Here is a 5,153-nt window from a genome sequence, read left to right as displayed (position 1 = left end):
CAAGACTTGTGGATATCTATATATATATATATATATATATATATAAATTTAACATAATGAAATTTTTTCATAAAAATATTATATAATAAAATATGCATAAAATATTTTGATTTTGAAATAAGTGAATAAAATACACTATAATCATAAAATTTAATAACAAAAATTTGATAATTTATAAAAAAATTATTTTAACAAATAAATTGGCTTTTTTGATAATTTTTCAATTTATTAAAATGAAATTAAAAAATTACAATTTTGAATATTAAATTAATCTATTTATTTTAATAATAAAATATGAAAATCTCACTAAAAAAACTTAAACTATGCCAATAAATTCACACATTGTTTTTTTTTTAGTTAAGCATCCATGGGGATTTGAACCAGTGACCTATCTCAAGAAATGCCTTAAGTATTGTTTTCATGAAGTTAGATTTTGTTTTAATTGGGAATTTGTTATTATTTATATTAATTCATATTAATAGAATTAGCAAAGAGTTAAATGAATGGCTGCTTTACTTCCTATAATTTTTTTATTTTTTATTTTTTTTATTAATAAAACTTAAATTCAGGGTTGAGTTTTTCTATAATATTTGATGTGTGTATTGTTATAACACTTCATAGTTTATAGATTTTTTTTATTTTTTTTTAATATATTTTATTTCTAACCATTTTTATTAAGCGTATAAAATTAGTCATTTTGTTTTTGAGAAATAAAATTCAAATCTAAAAATAATCATTTTTTATTTTTATTTTTAAAATATTTAGTTTAATATTTAATTTTCAAAATATTAATAAACTTTATAAAATATATTTAAAATTTTTAAAACTAATCGAAACTCAAACGGTGTGAATTTATATAAAGTAAGGTTGAACTTAATAATTTTAAAACATTAATTTTTTTTTAATTTCAATAAAATTATATAAATTAACTGAATGATTCTCAAACGGTGTGAATTTATATAAAGTAAGGTTGAACTTAATAATTTTAAAACATTAATTTTTTTTTAATTTCAATAAAATTATATAAATTAACTGAATGATTTTTTTTTTTTGTTTTCGCAGGAATTACACTTCTTTTTATTAGAGATAATAAATAAATAATAAATATATTTTATATTTTATAAAAAATGTAAAAACTTTATAGATATATAATATTCTAAAACTTATTTCAATGTTATCGTATACGCATTTTTTAATTTACTCATATACATTTGATATTAAAACATTTTTGCAATTTAATATTTTTAAATTCAAAATACAAATTCAATAAAATATGTTACCTGTTTCTTTACTTTTATCCAAAACAGAATTCAAATTTAATACACCACCTTACTATTTCATCGTGATTAAATATTGTCCAACATAATATAAAAAAGACGATAAAAATTTAAGACTATAACATCGTCTATTTTTAAGCTGTTATTGAAATTTAGCAGATCACGGCAAGTCTGAACCTGTACGCTACATCGCATTGAATGCCCAAGGCAGCCAATTGAACACATGGGTAGTGGTCGGGTTCCACTGTACACGTCAGAGGAAATAAACGAACACAGAGAGCATCTTGCTGATTCAAAGTGTGGGTTGTTGTAACTTGGTCTCACTGTACAGTTCAGATAAAAATAAAGTGACACACCATACTAGATTATACCATGTATGTTTATGAGACATTTCAGTGATTTCTACAAATACTGTGGTTGGCAGTCGGGATTGAACACCATGAGCCTAGAAAAATGTAGAAATAAATTATTGAATCCTTACATATTGCAATTAAATAAAATCCGAAAAAGGCACAAGGATGTAGTGGGAAGTAGCTGCAATGTACCTTGTAGAATACTTTTCCGCCATCTACACTTAGAGTTATGTAACTTTTACATTATCGAAGAAAAGCTTCCAACAAAATTAAATAAACAAAAATACACCATTAACACAGAAAGTCTGCAAAAAAATTAATTTAATGCAAAAATTCGAGAATTCGATATGGCGATTGTTGTTGATATTAAGAAATCAAAACAAATTAAAAAACAGACCCAGATGTCCCTCACCTCATCCATCCAACCAAATGGCCAAAAATACTTATGCCTCCGCTCTTCTCCAAGAAATTTGTCCACTCTGTTCTGCGTTCTCACTCACAAACGTTGATTTCACAAACACAACACGCATTACTACAACAATAACCATGACATACAACACAAACACGCACAAAAAAATAAGAAACACAGAGCAAAGAATAATGGAGGGCTCCACACATTCAATCATAAAATTGAGACATGAGTTATATATATAGTGAATCACGCCATCTTTTTAGGCTTTTCTTCATGGTAAGCTTTTCTGAAATTTTATTTTGAAAGACAAATTAAAAAAAAAAAACATGAGTATTTCTTCCATTCAAAATTTAAAAATATTAAAAGGTGTCGCGTTCACCGTTAATTCGAAACAACTGCTGTACGCATAAGGTGAAAACCATTTAGATGGAGGTGAAAACCACTTAATAGCTTGTTGCTCAATTCTTGTTTTTATGAGCTTCCTGGCAGATCTTCAATGGATAGTTATAAGAGCTTCTTTGTACATGTCATCAAAAAAACATGACACGTGTAAAACAACACAGTAAGGTGTTTTATTTAAACCATTAATAAATAACGTTTTTAATCCATATTAATAAAATGTATTTCTTATTTTCTAATTAGAATTTATTTTTAATTAATATTGATAAAATGTATTTATTAATTTTTAATGAGAATTTATTTTAAATTAATATTAATAAGCTAAACTTATTTGATTTATAAGGTTCTAATCATTATGGTGTGGGGTGAGATTATAAAAATATATGCTATTAAATTATAGATGTGTTCGTTTGAAGTTTTATAGATTTGTTTGTTTGAAGTTTTACTTTATTATATCTTTTTGCTAAGTAATATAGAGATTAATTTTAATTTTTTCATAAAATATAGTTGGTAATTTTGACTTTACTATTTTGAATATCATACATTATGGATTTTATGGATTTTGATGTTCTTGTTGATTATACATGTCAGGTTTGAAACTTAAAATCAGTATATTAATGATAAGTTAAGAATTTTTAACTCTTTGCATCTTTTTGATAGGTTAAGGATTTTTAACTCTTTGCACATTTTTGATGTTTAATAAATAAGCTAGTTCTAAAACTTTGTCACAAATATAATGACTAATATTGATTTCTTATCTTAATGGTTTTTAAATGTCATTTATTATGAAACTTTAGTGGTTGCTTGTGAACACAATTGTGTTAGTAAAATATTCTCTCAAGACACCACACTTCAAACTAGGATTTTCATCATAAATGTACCCCTAACACTTATTTATAAAAAGACGTATAAATCTCATTTATTCTTTCATCACTTAACAAATAAGACCTAAACTTCAACCCTAAAATTGAGGGTAAAACATGCATAAAATCATAGATTTTACATTTTAAACATTAATATATGCAATGCCTACTTAAAGGGCTAGGGTATGATGTCATCATACTCATATGTTGCAACCCTAGAGTATGATGTCATCATAAAGAGAAGGTGTACCATCCCTCCCAAAGTGTCTCAAGTCATCATCACCCTCATTTGGGTTTTGGAACAAGGCAACGCTAATCAAGAAGGTGCAAGGACAACTTGAGGGCATCCCAGGTCCTCTGGTGTACATCATCAATCCTAATAATTCCCTGACTTCTTAGCTCATCATTTCAACATTTAGAGGCGTAGGAGGTGTCATGCATCCATGTAAGGGATTCTCAGGTCCCAACACTCATCTCTATGTGGGAAACATTGTGGCTACAAGGTCATAAGTGCTCTCATGTTAGGCTAGACATCCTCTTCAAGGTGTCAAACCACCTCTCAAGGAATATCCAATGCATCTAGAAGAAAATACCTGAGACATACCATCAAGATAAAGTGAGATCAATATCATTAGATAAGGAAACCATAAAAGTATCATAGTGGACCATATTTAATGCAAAGGGCACCAAAATGCTTCACACAAACCTTGCCTTCAAATGTCTTTCTAGCTAATGATTTGTAAGCAAGTTACCGCACTTATGTCCAATTAGCCCTATTATATGCTTCTAGGGTTGAAGGACAATTCTTAAGGAGGCAAAAAAACCCATAGGTTCATGGGATTAAAGATGGGCATGGAATGGGAAAGACTTCAAGGAAGATGCCATTTTCATGGTAACAACTAGATGAAGTTCAACACCTCGAGTGTAATGATGTGAAGAGGTAGCAATTGTGAGGGCCTAAGTTGCCACTTTCTTGGACCTATTTTTACCACCCCTCTTATGCACCTTTTACTTTAATGTTTTTCTTTTTCATTCTTGCATAACTTGGGTAACCGTCTTGCTTGGTGCTTTTCAATCCCTCCTTAAATATGAAACAATGTATTTCTCATCAAGGTGGAGACATTCATAAGTTAATTTTACTTAGATAAAGTATGATATGCTTGCAACTAGGTGATGGTTGATGTGGGGCTAGAGTATAGGCTAGAATTTTTCAAATTCACTTTAAATTGTGTTAGCCATCTTCTGCATTTTACATATTATTTAATTTGTGGATACATATTAATTTATCTTTCTTTTAGTTACGTCAACCTCTTAAGGGAAAAAAATTCTAGGCCCTTGCTCAAATTTGAGGATAAGAGGGTGCTAGTGCTACTGACAATGACAATCAACCCAAACAATGAAGTTCGATAGAAGGGACTGATAGAAAGTGATAAGTATGGATTACCTTAGGAATTTTTTATCAATAAACCTCTCCTGTTTCTGATGCCCCTGAGAAATTGAATGGAAAGGCCTCAAGGAAGGTCAAACTAGACTACGGGCAAAGGGGATAACCTCCTAGGTGAAGCAAGGGAATAAGGATAAAATCAAGAGCATTCAATCATCCATCTAAGCATGTAATTCACATTATAATTCCCTTAACATGAAATCAAATCACATGATTATAGAAATGGTTTTTATACCTTGTAATAGATGAACCACCTTCCTTCAAAAAGTATGTTAGATGAGAGAGAAAGCATTGATCAAACATATGTGGAGAGCTATGAAGCATAGCTATCTGTGGATCATAATAAGGTTGTTGGTTGTCGAGTTGATCAATTAGGAGAAAATTTTTCTCCTATGGGTTATCTAC

Source organism: Pinus tabuliformis, chromosome 7 (genome assembly GCF_031772625.1).
Source record: "Pinus tabuliformis cultivar Carrire ecotype Pingquan chromosome 7, CPIR1, whole genome shotgun sequence".
NCBI lineage: Eukaryota > Viridiplantae > Streptophyta > Pinopsida > Pinales > Pinaceae > Pinus > Pinus tabuliformis.
The sequence above is the reverse complement of the archived record's forward strand: the minus strand, read 5'-3'. Positions refer to the sequence as shown.